At 45.6% G+C, this 20,642-nt stretch overlaps 1 pseudogene; it reads left to right on the forward strand.

Annotated features, from left to right (window-relative positions):
• Positions 1–10,921, forward strand: LOC121532923 (annotated as a pseudogene).
• The last annotated feature ends 9,721 nt before the right edge of the window (positions 10,922–20,642 follow it).

Raw genomic sequence — 20,642 nt, forward strand, 5'->3', positions numbered from 1 at the left:
ATGTATCCTAGCTCTCCTTTCCTCCCTCAGAGAGACAGACTGGTGACTAACGCCGGTGACCTCCAGGTCATCAGTCAAGCGGTCACCTCCATGTCCAAGGAGTTGGCAGTACTCATGAATGATGTAAGAATACCCTCTTCTATTCTTTGTTATGGATTTACTATATGTTTTAATCATTTCTACCATCTGTTGTATGAGTTGTTCTCAATATTAAATACTATTCTTCTCTACTGCTATGTGATGCAATAAGTTATATCTCTTAGCTACCTTGTAAATGAGGATGAGCTGTTTCTATAGTTAGACGTTCAAGCTTCAATACCTGTTTTGATAGCTTCGTGACACTGCCTAAAGGCATTCTCACTCAGTAGTAGCAGAACAATGCTTCACACCCACATGCCGGAAAATCCATGAATGTTGCATCTCCCCTCTCTTTCTTCTCTCTCTCCTCTTTCTTTTTTCTCTCTCTTTCATCTCTTACTCTTTCTCTTCTCTCTACTCTTTTCCCCCGCTAGCTGTCCTCTCTCTCCAGCTTTATGGAGTTGAAGTCGGAGCTGCGGCTGCTCTCACCAGAGAACCGCTCAGCCCTGCCACAGGAGAGCTTCAGGGCCTTCTCCAGGATCATGTGTGGCCACCCTGAGGTGGGTGGCAAGATGATACCTTCACTCAACTGGTACGAGAACAACAACAACATTCCTGGGCAAGAACGTCACCGAGGACACCGACATGAACAAGGATATAATAATAATAATATGCCATTTAGCAGACGCTTTTATCCAAAGCGACTTACAGTCATGTGTGCATACATTTTTGTGTATGGGTAACGTCACCAGTGAGAGAGAGTTCAGAGTTCACTAATTCATTAGCCCATATCTATAGGGTTTATGTGTGGTAGCATTAGCTAATACTAATTCAAAGCTAGACTAGCATACCTGTAGATCAACTTGGATGAAAATTGATTTAATTATTAGATTTACTTGAGTTTAACTCTTTTTGAATGGTGGATGAATTGACGTACATTCAAAAGGGATATTGTTACAAATAAGTGGTGAGCTGATGAGGCGAAAATATTTCTACCTGCCTAACATTGGTGCTGTGTTGTTTCTCTTAGCCCCATATTGTAAAAGCTTGATCCAGAGCCTGGAGTCCAGCCCCTGTTAATTGGCAAGCCGCGGTACACACCAGACACCCCTGCCATACGCAACGTCATGAAAGAGGTACATCAAGCCTCCATTTTCTTTTTGCACTCATTCCATTCCTTCTGTATTTCTTGTTGTATATTTTTCTCTTTTCTACTTCTTTGCTTGTAACAATTTATTTCAATTAAGTTCTGTTTACTTACTCTTCTACCTCTTACTTTAACTAATATAAAGGCATCTCTACATGTCATTAAACACTTTTGCAATGACCCATTTCAAGTTTTATTCTGTTACAGGCTTCTATACCCGTCTTTCCTCATACCCTCTATCACTCATAGGTGAACAAGACCTTCCAGGACCTGCAGATCCTAGAGGAGCTCAATGGTGCCTGGATGGAGGTGGGACCTCGTATCAATGTCACGAATGTCGGTGGAATGCGGTAGGCCAGAGTCAAGCGCAGGACACAGAATGAGATGAAGAACCACTTTACTGAGTAGTAAAGAAATACAAGGAAAATCCTCCAAAACAACAAAGGAGGAGCAAAACCCGCTCACACTAATGACACTCGTACATACAATAAACACGCACACCAAACAGTGGACGTGTACAGGTTAAATAGGCAGACAAACTAACATAATGGGGAACAGGTGCGCAACAACAGACAACAATCAAGTGAACATAGAAACATCTAACATAGAGTGGCAGCAGCTAGTACTCCGGTGACGACGAACGCCGAAGCCTGCCCGAGCCAGAAGGAAGGGCAGTCTCGGCAGAATCCGTGACAATCAAGACCTACATGGAGAGTAGTGTGTAGATACAGCTGCTGCAGGTTCTGCAGAGATTAAATATGCCAACAAACCTGGAACGGTCTTGATTAAGAAATTGTCCCCGTGGATACTATGTGGCCCTAGCAACCAAAGTGCAGTTTTTTGCATACGTAACATGTTCACTATTACTATTGTATGTTGTGTTTACGAAGAGCCTGCTGTATACATTGCTTAAGTGCCAAGTAGTCCATGATATCCAGGAATTAGAGCCTCCCTGGTGAGTGTTCCTATTTCTAGTCTGGCCTTCGCCATTGAAATCCTCCCCATTTGGCATCTTTGGCCAACCATCTCACTTCGTCTGTGTGACAGGATCTGCTTAGGCAGCCAGAGGTGTCCGTGTTGGTCCGTCTGCAGCTGGAGGAGACTTCCTGGACGGCCAAGCACATTGCAGCTTCCTGTCCACGCCCAACAAACCCAGGAAAGAAGGAGCGCCCTCTACCTGGCTGGATGTGTACACTGACCTGAACAACACCATCACCACTCTGGCTCAAGTCACCCAGGTAGCTACCTCTCCTACTCACTTAGGGCCAAATCCTAACTTCCACTTCAGTTGAATTTTCACTTAGTCATTCATTGATGTCAATGGGAGATTTAGTGAAAATTTGACTTAAGTGGAAGTTAGGATTCACCCCTTATAGATCACGGGTCACCAACCCTGGTCCTGGAGAGCTTGTCAAGACCTTGATTAGGTTCATTAACTGTTCATTAACTGGCAATTGGTTTAGTTAACTGTTCTACCACTGAAATAGTCCTCATTGGCATGTGTGCATGTGTTATCTTCAATGTCAGTCTACGGCTGTGGTTCCAGCTTTTGTTTATGCACTTATTTACATTACATACATACAATATAACCATACATATCCATATATTACATATCCATTATCCCTCACCAATATCCTTTTCATTAAGTTGTGTTTACCGAGTAGATTGTTTTGTTCTGTACGTTACTTACAGTTGAAGTCAGAAGTTTACATACACCTTAGCCAAATACATTTTTTCACAATTACTGACATTTAATCCTAGTAAACATTCCCTGTCTTAGGTCAATTAGGATCACCACTTTATTTTAAGAATATGAAATGTCAGAATAATAGTAGAGAGAATGATTTATTTCAGCTTTTATTTATTTCATCAAATTCCCAGTGGGTCAGAAGTTTACATTTTTTACATTTTAGTCATTTAGCAGACGCTCTTATCCAGAGCGACTTACAGGAGCAATTAGGGTTAAGTGCCTTGCTTAAGGGCACATCGGCAGATTTTCCACCTAGTCGGCTGTTCTCGTTGAACTCATAACTAATTATGTTGTATGTGCACTTCATTACATTACATTCAGTAAATAACAAATATGAAAATGATGAATTATCTTTTAAAACAACTAGCTCAACGACAGTATGTTTGCTTGAGTGGTGATATCAATGTTTTTTGCAATTCAATAGCTGAGGTCTCCTTCTTTAATGAATGTTACGCAGAGTTGTTCTTAGCAAAGTTCATGGTGCATTACAAAACAGATTCCTTGCTACTGATTAGAATTTCTCTTTCCTCCATTTCAGCTGGTCTATCACTCCTCTCATGTATCCAGCCTCCTTCTTGTTCAGTGTCCCCAGCACTGCCTATGTTGTCCTTACCTCAATCAACCTCTTCATCGGGATCAACGGCAGCATTGCCACCTTTGTCTTGGAGCTGTTCGTAGATCAGGTGGGTCTTGGAGTTCACTATTATATTTTATCAGGGCTACTGATTAGTCCCAGGGACACTCCTGATATATTTACATCCAACACTAGGTCCGCTGTGGCTATCTGGTTACATGGGACAACAGTGTACTCCTTTGAGTGTATTTCTCAACTTGCTTGCACCACTGCAATTGCAAAATGGATGCCAGTGATAACACTATCTGATAAACAAATCAGAGAGTGAATGTGAATGTTCTATGGTATTCAGAGGTGAACTTGTCTTTCTGCTTTTCAGCACTTGAACGATGTCAACAAGATATTGAAGGAAGTCTTCCTGATCTTCCCCCACTTCTGTCCGGGCCGAGGCCTCAACGACATGGCCAAGAACCAGGCTACGTCAGATGCTTTTCAGAGACTGGGTATGATAATACTCTTGTTCAGACATTCAAACTCAAATCAGTGCCAATGACATCATAATCTCTTTTTTATATCGATATCCTCTCTCAACTCCTGTGCTTTACACTCAAGCTTATTGTCCCTCAGTCACTTACCGGTAGCGCAATGGTTCCAAAGCATTTATTTGGACAGGGACCCACCTTAAGGCTTTTTTGGTGTACTTATGAGTCACCAAGTGGCTTTCATTTTGGAAACACCGACTTAGTCTTTCTGCAGTCCTCTCGAATAGTGAGGTCGGACTATTTAATATCAGTGTAGAGGAAGCAGTTGTAGTTTGAGGTACTTGAAGTTTACTTTGGGTGCCCATGTCCACAGGCACCAAGCAGACCCTGGACCCCCTTGAATGGGACTTTGTGGGGAAGAACTTGTTTGCCATGGCCGTGGAGGGAGTCGTGTTCTTTCTCATCACAATACTGCTACTGTACAAGTTCTTCATCAACTGCAGGTAGGTAATGTGACCTCTTCTGCAAGGACAGTGTATGGATGTCAAAACATATCCTGGCATCAGTTGGTCAAATGTAATCTCATTTGGATACTGTGCTTGTCAAATGCATCTTTCCTCATTCTTTGCTCAAGATGATTACTGATTGCAATGTGATTAGATATGGAGTGAGCCACCTCCACACAATGTAAAAGCACTTTAAGACATGTTGAAAAAAGCTACATAATCACATCCATTACTATAGGATTACTATCATAATAGGTGAAAGCTGTACAGTGAATCCCATGCTTCCTCTTACTCCATAGTGTCAAATCAGTGACATCTCCGGCCCAGTCATAGACTTAGATTCTCATTCTATTTTTATAGGCTCAATTCAAGTCAGGTCATATTGCTCATACGTCTTTCCTTTCAGGTCCTGCTCTGAGCCTGAGCTGCCCCCTCTTGGTCCAGAGGATGAAGACATCGCCAGGGAGAGAGATGGTGAAGATTGTGAAAGCCCAGGCGGATACACTCACCATTTGTATTTGAATTTATTATGGATCCCCATTAGCTGCTGCCAAGGCAGCAGCTACTCTTCCTGGGGTCCGGGAAAATTAAGGCAGTTATACAATTTTAAAAACATTACAATACATTTATTACAGACTTCACAACACACTGTGTGCCCTCAGGCCCATACTCCACTACCACATATCTACAACACAAAATCCATGTGTACGTGTGTGTATAGTGCGTATGTTATCGTGTGTGTATGCATGTGTTTGTGTAGCTCCACAGTCCCCGCTGTTCCATAAGGTGTATTTTTATCTGTTTTTTAAAATCTGATTCTACAGTTACCTGATGTGGAATAGAGTTCCATGTAGGCATGGCTCTATGTATTACTGTGCGCCTCCCATAGTCTGTTCTTGACTTGGGGACTGTGAAGAGACCTCTGGTGGCATGTCTTGTGGGGTATGCATCGGTGTCTGAGCTGTGTGCTAGTCATTTAAACAGACAGCTCGGTGCTTTCAACATGTCAATACCTCTCACAAATACAAGTAGCGATTAAGTAAATCTCTCCTCTACTTTGAGCCAGAAGTGATTGACATGCATATTATTAATGTTTGCTCTCTGTGTACATCCACAGAAAATATACCTCTGATGATATCACATATATTATCAAGCATTTCACACATGTTATCCAGATACTGACTGTTAGCACTTAGTGGTCTATAGCAGCTTCCCACAATAATGGGCTTTAGGTGAGGCAGATGAACCTGTAGCCATATTACTTCAATAGTATTTAACATGAGATCCTCTCTAATCTTTACAGGAATGTGGTTCTGAATATAAACACCAACACCTCCACCACTGGCATTTGTATTTTCTGTAAGTGTTATAACCTTGTATTGCTACCACTGTATCAAAGGTATTGTCTAAGTGAGTTTGAGAGATAGAATATGAATGTCATTTGTTACTAGCAAGTTATTAATTTAATGAACCTTGTTTCTTAAGCTACATATGTTAATGTGGGCTATTTTGAGCACTTTTCTGGGATGCTTGCTTGTTTTCATTTCTTTACTGGGAAGCTTAGCAGAAGTAGATATTCTCATGTTATTTATGTTAGTGCAGGGTGAGCTGCACACAGTGGACTTCCTACTAGGGTACACCGCCTCAGTGCTAACAGCATAAATCTGGTTCATAGGCACATTGATTGCAGACAATAGCTGTAGGATCAGCAGAGGCATTCAGGGCAGTTAGAGGGACAAAAATTAGGTTACTTACATTGTGTCTACCAATGGAGCGTTGGGACAGTAACCGAAAGGTTGCTGGATCGAATCCCCGAGCTGACAAGGTACAAATCTGTAGTTCCACCCACATTTCAGTTGAATGCATTCAGTTGTACAACTGACTAGGTATCCCCCTTTCCCTTTCCCTTCCAATGCCGCTGGTATAATGTACATTTGCTAAAGCATTATGATGACTCAGCGACACAATGGTAGGGATTAACTGAGTTGGGCTTGGGTCATTGAGAAGTCATTATCTCAACGTAGCCATGATGGACCTGAGCAAGGCAAGTAAAACACCCTATGGACTTATGAATGAGTTGTGCTATTATACGTTTTTGCAACGTTTTGGTTGGTCTTTCAAGGTGTTAAACAGATTACCCTGTTTGTGCAGGTGTACAAAGCTGGCAAGAAGCCAGCAGTGGATTGTCTGTGTTTGGGAATCCCTCGTGGAGAGGTGAGAAATAGAGCAGTGTTTCTGTCAGCCACAAAACTACTGTTGACTCTTTAGAGCACTTAGCGAGTATCACACTATGCATGTAATAGGTAGGTGTGACTGTGAGTGTTGTTTTATCTGCCTCCCCCTGTCAATGCTTTGGGCTGCTGGGGGTGAACGGGACCTCCACGTTTCGCATGCTTACTGGAGACACCGTGATCACCTAAGGAGAAGCATTTCTCAGTTATCACAGGTAATAGTAAGCCCAGTTTGATATACCAAACATGTTTGCACCTTTTCTTCCTGTTGTTTTATGACATCATTCATATGCTTAGTGACTGTGAAAATAAAAAGTAATAGGAATAATGTATTATTGAGCAAGGTGTAATCTCTGGCCGAATGTCTTGGGATATTGTGAGAAATTACTTTTAATGACAAAAGAGGCAGTGAAAGTGGAAATACTGAGTCTAGAAATGCTGTTCTCACATTTATTTCATACCTAATGATAATTCCTACAGCACTAACCCTATATTATGCCTATACTCTGATGTGATGTGTAGTGTGCTGACTAAGATGGAGCGGGTCAACCAACTGATGGGCTATTGCCCCCAGTTTGATGCCATCTGTGACCTGCTGACTGGCAGGAAGCACCTGGAGTTCTACACCAGGCTCCGAGGGGTGCCAGAGGAGTCTGTGCCAAGGTATGTAATGCACATACAAACACATCATACACACATGATCTAGCTACACACCAAGTGAATTGGGTAAGAATTCACCCGCATTTCAAGAGTTTGGGACTATAAGGTTCTATCTGCATTTGTCAAAATTGAGGTACTGACACAGCCTTGTTCTGTTCAATGTTCCCTACCTATTTAGTACTCTAAATACCCAATTCATGTTAAGTTCAAAAGAATACTAGATCAAAATTGCTGACACCATTCAAACCAATGAGGGTTCGGAACTTTAAAGCCAATTATCTCAGAATCATCCTTTTGCAGATAGAACCGTATAGTCCCAAGCTCTCGATTTGTCTCAGGAAAAATTTAACATTTTCCCCTCTAAGGTGGTCAATGGGGAGCGAAGAAGCTTGGGCTGACCCAGTACGCAGAGCGAGAGGCCGGAGGCTACAGTGGAGGCAATAAATGCAAACTCTCCACTGCCATCTCCCTGATTGGAGCTCCTCTTGTTATATTCCTGGTATGTATGAGAGAAAGGAGTGAGTAGATTTGTTGATGCTTTCCTTTTCTCATCTCCAGTTATGTCTGTACTCCTGTTTTATAGGATGAACCCACCAATGGCATGGACCCCATGGCCAAAAGATTCCTGTGGAACTGCATCCTGAGCGTCATCAAGGAGGGAAGGGCTGTTGTTCTCACGTCCCACAGGTAGGGGACGCTATTCATGCCAACTAGACACCCTCCCCTGGCCTTTAAACCCCTTGGTCTATTGTTTTGATATACCTGAACCTTGGCTAATAATGGGGTGTTTTGCTGTATGTGTTTGAGCAGGGGAATGTGAAGCTCTCTGCACCCGAATGGCCATCATGGTGAACGGCAGGTTCCAGTGTCTGGGCTCCGTTCAGCACCTTAAGAACAGGTACAAGTTTGCTACTGATTTGACTAATATCATATCTTTATAAGGTGTCTTAGTGTAACATACATGATCACTGTCAATCAGTGGCGGTCGGTGCCGTTTATGATGAGGGAGGACAATGTTTTTAAAGAGCATGGCCTTATTTCTATTACAGCATATTGAATGACTGTCATTCATATCCCATTGACCCAGCTCAATGTAGCATCAATAGGTTTAGGCTACTACATGATACTCTAATTTTCCCTGTATCCATCATGAGGTTGCTACAACCCAGCCTATGAATGAAAGTTTACAACGTAGGTGCACAGGTCAAGAGAAATGTGAGTAATCAAGGAGACAGACATTGACATATTCAATTCCGCCTTGCACAATCTTGCCTGTTTCTAGCTAATCTAGGATGTAATCATTAGTCCAACAGATGCAAACAAGAGTTTCTATTGGACCCATTCAGGTAGGTTTATCCCAGTTTCGTTCCATTTGCTTCCGTTTAAGAAATGTTTTTCAACAGAATCGGCGGAATGAATATACCCCTGATCACACGCAACACAGTTCACTTTCATAGCAGCCAGATCATTGTAGAATTCCTTCTCACATCTACGCGGTCTCCTCCTCTCACCTTTTCCTTTCGCATGTGGACTTCAGTGCACAACACATCAGCTGTCTGTAACCAGGCAAGCTATCATAACCGCTACACAACTTACATCATTGTCACCATATTAGCTAACGTCAAGTCAACAACATAACTACTAGAACTAATGCGTTAGTAAACCTGCTAAAATCATGGAGTACAGTTAGTAAGCAGTTTAGCAGTTACACCGGCAGGCCCCGGTGGCAATAAATTAATAAAACCAAAAGCTTACCTTGACTTGGAAGAGTTCCAGTGTTGGATAGCCATAGTAAGCTAGGTAACATAGCATCCCTCTCTGTTTGAGCCAGGTGTTTGAGTAGGCTAAACTAGCTAGCTGCATTCACTAGTTAAGTGAGAGAAGAAAAACCAAATATAGCTCTCGCGTCTCCATTTTTTCAGAACTTAATTTGTTCAAAACTGTTCAACTGTTGTCTTTCTCTCTTTGAGTCAACTACTCACCACATGTTATGCACTGCAGTTTCTAGCTAGCTGTAGCTTATGCTTTCAGTACTAGATTAATTCTCTGATCCTTTGATTGGGTGGACAACATGTCAGTTCATGCTGCAAGAGCTCTGACAGGTTGGAGGACATCCTCCGGAAGTTGTCATATTTACTGTGTAAGTCTATGGAAGGGGGTGAGAACCACGAGCCTCCTAGGTTTTGTATCGAAATCAATGTACCCAGATGAAGACGGAAACTAGCTGTCCTCCAGCTACACCATGGTGCAACCCTACAGAGTACTGTTGAGGCTACTGTAGACCTTCATTGCAAAACAGTGTTTTAATCAATTATATTTAGTATAGTTTTATCTAAAAAGGATAACTTTAATGTTTCACTATTTTTACTTTTCTGAAATTCACTGAGGATGGTCCTCCCCTTCCTCCTCCGAGGAGCCTCCACTGATGTCAATGTATAGATATTACCACACCTCAAATGAGCTTGAACTCAGTGATACTTCATAGGCTTTCACTCTACAATATCATTATGATACAGACCTAACCCTTTATAAAGACCAACGCATGATATAAATCTCCATAAACATGTAATACAGTACCTAAAACAGCACTCCTTTAAGTCTTTCAAATCCCACACCTCTCCCCTATTTCAACGTTGCCATTTTCTCCTCAGGTTTGGGGACGGCTACATGATCATCCTGCGCCTGGTGGGGACCAATCCACCCAAGCCTCCCGTGCCCTGTGGACACCCACATCAAGGGCTCCTTCCCAGGCATCGAGCTGAAGGAGAGGCACCATAATGTGCTGCAGTACCAGCTGCCCTTCCACGCCTGCAGCCTGGCATGGGTCTTTGACATGCTGTCCAACAACCACGAGGAGCTGGGCATCGTCAACTACTCTGTGTCACAGACCACCCTGGACCAGGTTGGGGTCGGTCAGTTGGTCACAGAGGCTGGTCACCAGGACTAGTAAAGACTCCCAACATGTGAGGTGATTTAGCAAGGGGAATGGTGAAGGGTAGGTTATTACATTGAATAGGCTAACAGGTTGAAATCAATTAATTTCACTAATTTAATTCCCTGTGGTGCATTTGGAACGGTGCACATTTATACTGTTGTTCCTCCCTCTAAGCAACTATTTTAATTTGCCTTATTTTGTCCTGGACATACCCTGCCCCTGTGTTAACCATTCGATGTGCGTGCATTACCCCCTCTCCCCACCCTGCAGGTGTTTGTCAACTTTGCCAAGGAGCAGAGCGATGACGACCAGCTGAGGGAAGTGATGGTCAACGTTGGGACACTAGCAGCTCAACCAAGCAGAGCGGTCAAGGCCCAGCCCTCCCAACAAGGGCAGTCTGCTAATCCAGGCCAAAAAAACAAGCCTCCCCAGTCTGGCAAGTCCTCAGACGGCAGACCCAGAGAGACCAAACCAAAGGGGGTCACGGACAGTGGCATGGCGATGACAAGCAGGCCACAACAAAAAGAAGAAAAACAACAGCTACAGGAGAAAGCCTAGTCAAGCAGGGGATCGAGCAGGGGAGAGTTGTATAGTAAGAGGTCAAGCAGGGAATCATCCACCAACGGATCCAAGGGCACAAGGGAGACTTCAGGCAATAAGGATCCGACCAGTCTGTTCCTAATGGGTAGCAACACACAAGACCACAATGTGTGAAGTTATTGGGGCACAGCCCCTCAAATAGACATACCAGCAGCTCTGTGCCCCTGTGTCTCTAAGAGAGGGGGGAAACTACTACCGGATAACTCCTCTAATGTCTGGGTTTGGTGCCTTGTTCATTCTCCATCACAGTTATACTGTAATGGTCCAATACCTCCAAACTAGTTTTATTCACCTCCAATTACTTAGACACTTGCATGGGTCAGGTCTATTGCTCAATATTTACTTTTTATTTGGCATTTCAATATCCAACATTTCTTGTTAACAAACTATAGTTTTGGAAAGTCTACTTTGTGCATGACACAAGTAATTTTTCCAACAATTGTTTACAGACAGATTATTTCACTTATAATAATAATAATAATAATAATGTACTTATAATTCATTGTATCACAATTCCAGTGGGTCAGAAATGTACATACACTAAGTTGACTGTGCCTTTAAACAGCTTGGAAAATTCCAGAAAATGATGTCATGGCTTTAGAAGCTTCTGATAGGCTAATTGACATAATTTGAGTCAATTGGAGGTCTACCTGTAGATGTATTTCAAGACCTACCTTCAAACTCAGTGCCTCTTTGCTTGACATCATGGGAAAATCAAAAGAAATCAGCCAAGACCTCAGAAAAAAACATTGTAGACCTCCACAAGTCTGGTTCATCCTTGGGAGCAATTTCCAAACGCCTGAAGGTACTACGTTCATGTGTACAAACAATAGTACCCAAGTATAAACACCATGGGACCACGCAGCCGTCATACTGCTCAGGAAGGAGACGCGTTCTGTCTCCTAGAGATGAACGTACTTTGGTGCAAATCAATCCCAGAACAAAAGCAAAGGACCTTGTGAAGATGCTGGAGGAAACAGGTACAAAAGTATCTATATCCACAGTAAAACAAGTCCTATATTGACATAACCTGAAAGGCCGCTCAGCAAGGAAGAAGCCACTGCTCCAAAACCGCCATAAAAAAGCCAGACTACGGTTTGCAACTGCACATGGGGACAAAGATCGTACTTTTTGGAGAAATGTCCTCTGGTCTGATGAAACAAAAATAGAACTGTTTGGCCATAATGACCATCGTTAGGTTTGGTGGAAAAATAATAATAAATAATAATAATAATAATATGCCATTTAGCAGACGCTTTTATCCAAAGCGACTTACAGTCATGCGTGCATACATTTTTGTGTATGGGTGGTCCCGGGGATCGAACCCACTACCTTGGCGTTACAAGCGCCGTGCTCTACCAGTTGAGCTACAGAGGACCACAAAAGGGGGAAGCTTGCAAGCCAAAGAACACCATCCCAACCGTGAAGCACAGGGGTGGCAGCATCATGCTGTGGGGGTGCTTCGCTGCAGGAGGGACTGGTGCACTTCACAAAATAGATGGCATCATGAGGAAGGAAAATTATGTGGATATATTGAAGCAACATCTCAAGACGTCAGTCAGGAAGTTAAAGCTTGGTCGCAAATGGGTCTTCCAAATGGACAATGACCCTAAGCATACTTCCAAAGTTGTGGCAAAATGGCTTAAGGACAACAAAGTCAAGGTATTGGAGTGGCCATCACAAAGCCCTGACCTCAATCCTATAGAAAATGTGTGGGCAGAACTGAAAAAGCGTGTGTGAGCAAGGAGGCCTACAAACCTGACTCAGTTACACCAGCTCTGTCAGGAGGAATGGGCCAAAATTCACCCAACTTATTGTGGGAAGCTTGTGGAATGCTACCCGAAACGTTTGACCCGAGTTAAACAATTTAAAGGCAATGCTACCAAATACTAATTAAGTGTATGTAAACTTCTGACCCACTGGGAATGTGATGAAAGAAATCAAATCTGAAATAAATCATTCTCTCTACTAGTATCCTGACATTTCACATTCTTAAAATAAAGTGGTGATCCTAACTGACCTAAAACAGGGAATTTTACTAGGATTAAATGTCAGGAATTGTGGAAAAACTGAGTTTAAATGTATTTAGCTAAGGTGTATGTAAAGTTCCGACTTCAACTGTATTTATTGTTATTCTCTAAGAATGTTCGGCATTTTGCAAATGAACGTCTAAAAGCGGTGTTCCTCAGGGCTCTTAGCATTTGCATTTTGCCTTAAGCACTTTAACTGAGAAATGCTGCGCACAATCTTACTGATGATTGTTACATTATCACTGAAGATGTTCAGGGCAACAAAATCATCACATCTTCAATATCTTTTCACATTGGTCTCATGTTTTGCACAGAGACAAAAAATAGTATTTTTATCAGCTGTCCAATCAATTTTATTATTTGACTCTCAAAACATGTGGCTTATTTGCACTGGCAGTTACAAGACTGCGTACCATACTCCAAACACTGCCTTCATTAGGTCAACTGTTATTTTATATTCAGTTTTTCTGTTTTTAATTAAGCTCATGTTATAAATTGTGGCTGTCAATCCAAAGCAGGAGAGATATTTACAATTTTACATTTACATTTTAGTCATTTAGAAGACGCTCTTATCCAGAGCGACTTACAATTAGTGAGTGTATATACTGAAAATATAGTAATAAACCTTTAAATGAGGATACGATGATCTTGGATATTTTGTCTTGAAATTTATCAAAACCTCATTAACATGTACAATTTTCATCTATTGTTAAAAGACGGTGATGTGTCCATGTTTAAAGATTTCTCTTGATCATACTAAGGATGACAGGCAGTTTGGTTCCATTGCAGAGGTCTTTGTCACGTTCGTTGAATGACAGGACAGACCAAGGCGCAGCATGATGCGAGGGGCAGGAACGGGCGGGGCCGGACTGGCGACGCGCACCGCTGGCTTGGTGCGATGAGCAGGAACAGGCCGGGCCGGACTGGCGACGCGCACCGCTGGCTTGGTGCGAGGAGCAGGAACAGGCCGGGCCGGGCTGGCGACGCGCACCACTGGCTTGGTGCGAGGAGCAGGAACAGGCCGGGCCGGGCTGGCGACGCGCACCACTGGCTTGGTGCGAGGAGCAGGAACAGGCCGGGCCGGGCTGGCGACGCGCACCACTGGCTTGGTGCGAGGAGCAGGAACAGGCCGGGCCGGGCTGGCGACGCGCACCACTGGCTTGGTGCGAGGAGCAGGAACAGGCCGGGCCGGGCTGGCGACGCGCACCACTGGCTTGGTGCGAGGAGCAGGAACAGGCCGGGCCGGACTGTGGAGGCGGACTGGAGGTCTAGAGCGGAGAGCTGGCACAACCCGTCCTGGCTGGCTGCCCACTTTCGCACTACACGTGCGGGGTGCTGGCACAGGACGCACTGGGCTGTGCACGCGCACTGGCGATACAGTTCGTAGAACTGGCGCACGATTGCGGGACCGAGGATACATTATTATTATTATTATTATTATTATTATTTTATTTTTTGCATTGATGTTGTTTGTGGTTATTTCACAACCTTTAGTCAACTGTAAAGCAGTCTTTCTGGGGAGTACACATTTCACTGCTCCCACAACCAATGGATGGGGGTCAGGTGTTACTGGGTTATTGCCTATTTCTGGTCTTGTTGCCATTGGCTTGTTTGTCCGGCCCATTCCTATGTCTACAATTTGTCTTTGATTCTCTAAATATTATGTACAAGCAAAACATTTTCCAAAACATTCAAGACTGCAGTTACTGCACTTTTACTGCAGTTTCAAAACTGCAATCTTTTTTGTAAGGGTACAAAGGAAAACACCAGGACATACCTGAGAAAGATATCCAAAATATAAAAGTTGCCTTTTCCCAATTATATCCCCAGAGGAACACCTAGAATGAACAGTAGGCTACTGACTATGTCTGACCTGGTGGGATTGTAGACACAAGAAGAACATGGAGGTGAGTAGGAGCATAAAGTGACTGAAGTTTAGGGAGGAAGGGGGAGTTGACGGCTATCATAAAAGAGTTGATTGAAGAGGAGTTTGGAGGCCGACACGTTTCTCTGCGGCGTGACAGAAGAAGTTTACTCGCAGGAGGTATGGGGTGAGGTTGTGTACCTCTAAGCGGGGAGGTAAACTTGGCTTCTTCTTTATATGTTGTGATGTCACGAGAGGCTACACAGCTTTCAGCGGGATTGCTCAAGTAGTGCAAGGAGACCAGGTTCAACCAAAACAAGGATTTTATTAAAGGTCTTGGGAAACTAACGAAAGTATAACACAATACTGTTCTCTGGTGGCTCTTAAGGGTTAACAGTTCAGGGATGTCTCTTCCACATCCAAAATCATAACTCTCCCTCGCTCAAATAACTTTTCCCCAGTCTTACTGTATTCCACGTTGCAGCTAGTGGCCAACCCAGCAAAACGTCCTTCCAAATGTCCCACACGTATTTCCACAGGTGCATATATCCAAAGGTGAGTATTTCCCCAAAGGTAAGTATCTCCAAATCCTTATATTCCTCCTGGAAGTGGACGTGCAGCACTCTTGTCCTCCAGAGAGCCCAGCTTGGAGACTGTGTCTCTTCCCTTCCCAAACCTTCAGCTCCTCAGCTCCTCATTTGTTTCAGCTGCGTGGGAAGATTGGCCATAGAGGGGTGGAGTTCCCGACCATACCAGCAGATGGAGCCATAGCTGTCTGGGTTTGCAGCCACCTCAGGGGGATGTAACGTCCCTCCAGGACACAGCCTCTCGTGACATCACACATCCCCCTCCTCGGGACCGACGTCCTCGTCGGGGTAAAGGCAGCGAAGAAGGCATCACGCCGGGAGAGGGCGTCCGCATTGCCGTGGTGCTTGCCAGCCCTCGGCTGTTTCCACTCCATCTGGTGAGTTGGTGCTGTGTTGTACAGTGCCGGTCTCTGGGGTCTCTCCTTGAGTTTCTTACTGAACGCATCAGCCTTGGTTTTAGCAGAGTTTAGCTTCTGTTGAGCAGCTTTCAGTTCCTTCTCTCTCTCTGCCTCCGCATTCTTCATCTTGTTCTCCAACACCTTGTACTTCTCCTCTGCCTTCTTCTGGACCTCCTTACTACTGCGCAGGGTCTCCTCACACTCCTCGATGGTCCTGCGCAGCCTCTCCAGCTCCTCCTGTTGCTTATGGAAGGAGCTCTGTTGGAGTTTAGCCTGGAGGATATCTAACTCTTCTGTCTTCATGTCTAACTGTTGCTTTAACAAACGATACCTCTCAGCGGTCCCCTTCAGACCAGACAGTTCTTTGTCCAGATTCTGTAGCTCCGTCTCTGTGTCGGTCTGGGCACCTGCCATCCCTATCCGAGCCCGGGCGGGAGTGAGTAATTCGGGAGGATTGCACCGGAGCCTTCCCAGGATGAGTCTTGCCTCTCCGTTTCGGAGGTACTCGGGTTATCCTCTCCTGAGACTCTCTCCAGAGTGGGTAAAAGGCTGGGCAGTCTCGTCCAATTAGGACAGGGACGGGGAGGGAATCAACCACCCCCGCCGTCGTGTGTATGGTTCCCCGTGTGCTGGTCATTGTAAGTTCAGTAATGGGGTATTCTCTGGTGTCCCCATGGACACAGGAAACTGGGAGGACTTTCCCCGGGGTCAGACACGTTGGGCCCACCAAATCCTTACGCACCAGGGTGGCCCGGCTACCAGAATCCAGTAAGGCCTCCACATCATGGTGATTCACAGTTACCGGGCAGGTGGGGGTCGATCTGGGCCGCCATCTACGACTCCCAAGAGCGAGGCAAAACGGTGTGTGGGTGCTGAGCTGGAGGACTCCGCAGTGGGCATAGGTTCCTCGGCTGGTTTCCCACACTGCCAGGAGATATGTCCCATCTCCCCACACCGGTAACACTGTCGAGTTTCCCCCCTCCTGGTATACTCTTCTTGGACCCGCCTGGTTTCTGGCTCCCCCTGGAGCCGGGATAAGTCCTGACGTGGCTGGGTTCGAGACCTTGGGGGTCCTTTGGACGGGTTCTTCCCATTTGTGGTGGGGCCGCACTCCTGGGGTCTTTTCGGGAAGCATTCAGCATCTCCGCTGTGGCCTGGTACTTTTCCACAGCTTCCACGGTCAGATCAGCCGTGGTCAAGGCCTGTTGACTGATGAACCGTTTTGCCTCATAAGGCAGGGCGCGTAGGTAACGATCCACCACAACGGCCTCCACCACCGCCGCTGCTGTATTCCTCTGCGGATCCAGCCATTTCCTTGCGATTCGGACAAGTTCATGCATCTGCGCCCGAGGAGGTTGGTCTGGTTGGAAGGTCCAGCTGTGAAAGCGCTGGGCCATACCAAACTTTGTGAGTCCATATCTGCTGAGGATCTCAGACTTCAGGGCATCATAGTCAGTAACCTGGTCAGGGCCCAGGTCCCGGACAGCATTCAGCGATTCCCCGGTTAGAAAGGGGGCTAACAGACCAACCCACTGTTGCTTGGGCCAGGCTTCCCTAGTGGCCGTGGCCTCAAATGCATGCAGGTATGCCTCAATGTCATCGGTAGCTCCCATCTTAGATATAAAGTCACTTGCCTTTATTGTGCGGGTATTTTGGACAACCCTCTGTCTCTGCAACTGCAATTCCTCTGCCTTCAGAAGGTTGGCTTTCTTTTGCTCCTCCAAGAGAGCCACGTTTGCTTGCATCTGGGCTTGCTGGCCAGCAACAAGGGCTTTCAATATGTCCTCCATTTCAGTCGGGCGGGGAGCCTACGGCCAACTTGGAAAACTGGGTGATCAAACCTTCGGTATCCTCCTCTGACATGCACTATTAACGCTTGAGCGTGCCCGTATTCTCCACCATCTGTGATGTCACGAGAGGCTACACAGCTTTCAGCGGGATTGCTCAAGTAGTGCAAGGAGACCAGGTTCAACCAAAACAAGGATTTTATTAAAGGTCTTGGGAAACTAACGAAAGTATAACACAATACTGTTCTCTGGTGGCTCTTAAGGGTTAACAGTTCAGGGATGTCTCTTCCACATCCAAAATCATAACTCTCCCTCGCTCAAATAACTTTTCCCCAGTCTTACTGTATTCCACGTTGCAGCTAGTGGCCAACCCAGCAAAACGTCCTTCCAAATGTCCCACACGTATTTCCACAGGTGCATATATCCAAAGGTGAGTATTTCCCCAAAGGTAAGTATCTCCAAATCCTTATATTCCTCCTGGAAGTGGACGTGCAGCACTCTTGTCCTCCAGAGAGCCCAGCTTGGAGACTGTGTCTCTTCCCTTCCCAAACCTTCAGCTCCTCAGCTCCTCATTTGTTTCAGCTGCGTGGGAAGATTGGCCATAGAGGGGTGGAGTTCCCGACCATACCAGCAGATGGAGCCATAGCTGTCTGGGTTTGCAGCCACCTCAGGGGGATGTAACGTCCCTCCAGGACACAGCCTCTCGTGACATCACAATGTGTTGAGTAAAGCTTAAACCATGCATTTAGATTGTAGGTAGGTATTGTAGTTAGGTATTGTAGGTAGTTTATCCAGGTAGTTATTGTAGGTAAGTATTGTAGTGTATTCGGCTGAGCCCGGTGAAGCACGAGGCTAGCTAGCTAACCCACTTCCTGGACCATTAAAGCTAGCTAGCTAGTGGGTAGCAACACCGCAGCCACTGCTAGCTGGCCAACTATACCAGCTAGCAGAACTGTAGCAACTAAATACATTTCAACGGAACGATTTGATTAGTGTAAAGTTAGCTAGCTACATAGTTGTCTTGGTATCAAAGACAAAGGTGTAATATAGAAAAACTATCGAGGTTAGCCAGCAGGCAATACGCTTGACCTCATCTTTACTAGATGCTGTTCTTCTACTAATCTCATTGCAACTCCCCTCCAAGTCTCCGACCACTACTTTGTATCCTTTTCTCTCTCGCTCTCCTCCAACACTACTCACTCTGCCCCTACTCAGATGGCAATGTGTCGTCGCGACCTTCGCTCTCTCTCTCCCGCTACCCTCTCCTCTTCCACCCTATCATCTCTTCCCTCTGCTCAATCCTTCTCCCTCCAATCTCCTGATTCTGCCTCCTCAACCCTCCTCTCCTCCCTTTCTGCATCTTTTGACTCTCTATGTCCCCTATCCTCCCGGCCGGCTCGGTCCTCCACTCTTGCTCCGTGGCTTGACGACTCATTGTGAGCTCACAGAACATAGCTCCGGGCAGCTGAGCGGAAATGGAGGAAAACTAGACTCCCTGCCGACCTGTCATCTTCACTCCCTCCTCTCTACATTTTCACCTCTGTTTCTGCTGCTAAAGCCACTTTCTACCACTCTAAATTTCAAGTCTCTGCCTCTAACCCTAGGAAGCTCTTTGCCACCTTCTCCTCCCTGCTGAATCCTCCTCCTCCTCCCCATCCCTCCTCCCTCTCTGTGGATGACATCGTCAACCATTTTGAAAAGAAGGTTGACGACATCCGATCCTCATTTATTAAGTCAAATGACACCGCTGGTCCTGCTCACACTGCCCTATCCTATGCTTTGACTTCTTTCTCCCCTCTCTCTCCAGATGAAATCTTGCGACTTGTGACGGCCGGCAGCCCAACAACCTGCCCGCTTGACCCTATCCCCTCCTCTCTTCTCCAGACCATTTCCGGAGACCTTCTCCCTTACCTCACCTCGCTCATCAACTCATCCTTGACCACTGGCTATGTCCCTTCCGTCTTCAAGAGAGCAAGAGTTGCACCCCTTCTCAAAAAACTTACACTCGATCCCTTCGATGTCAACAACTACAGACCAGTATCCCTTCTTTCTTTTCTCTCCAAAACTCTTGAGCGTGCCGTCTTTAGCCAACTCTCTTGCTATCTCTCTCAGAATGACCTTCTTGATCCAAACCAGTCAGGTTTCAAGACTGGTCATTCAACTGAGACTGCTCTTCTCTGTGTCACGGAGGCTCTCCGCACTGCTAAAGCTAACTCTCTCTCCTCTGCTCTCATCCTTCTAGACCTATCTGCTGCCTTTGATACTGTGAACCATCAATACTTCTGTCCACCCTCTCCGAGTTGGGCATCTCCGGCGCGGCTCACTCTTGGATTGTGTCCTACCTCACAGGTCGCTCCTACCAGGTGGCGTGGCGAGAATCTGTCTCCGCACCACGTGCTCTCACCACTGGTGTCCCCCAGGGCTCAGTTCTAGGCCCTCTCCTATTCTCTCTATACACCAAGTCACTTGGTTCTGTCATATCCTCATATGGTCTCTCCTATCATTGCTACGCAGACGACACACAATTAATCTTCTCGTTTCCCCCTTCTGATAACCAGGTGGCAAATCGCATCTCTGCATGTCTGGCAGACATATCAGTGGGGATGACGGATCACCACCTCAAGCTGAACCTCGACAAGACGGAGCTGCTCTTCCTCCCGGGGAAGGACTGCCCGCTCCATGATCTCGCCATCATGGTTGACAACTCCGTTGTGTCCTCCTCCCAGAGTGCAAAGAACATTGGCGCGACCCTGGACAACACCCTGTCGTTCTCCGCTAACATCAAAGCGGTGACCTGATCCTGTAGGTTAATGCTCTACAACATTCGCAGAGTACGACCCTACCTTACACAGGAAGCGGCACAGGTCCTAATCCAGGCACTTGTCATCTCCCGTTGGCTGGGCTCCCTGCCTGTGCCATTAAACCCCTACAACTCATCCAGAACGCTGCAGCCGGTCTGGTGTTCAACCTTCCCAAGTTCTCTCACGTCACCCCGCTCCTCCGAACACTCCAC

Source organism: Coregonus clupeaformis, chromosome 20, assembly GCF_020615455.1.
Source record: "Coregonus clupeaformis isolate EN_2021a chromosome 20, ASM2061545v1, whole genome shotgun sequence".
Lineage (NCBI taxonomy): Eukaryota > Metazoa > Chordata > Actinopteri > Salmoniformes > Salmonidae > Coregonus > Coregonus clupeaformis.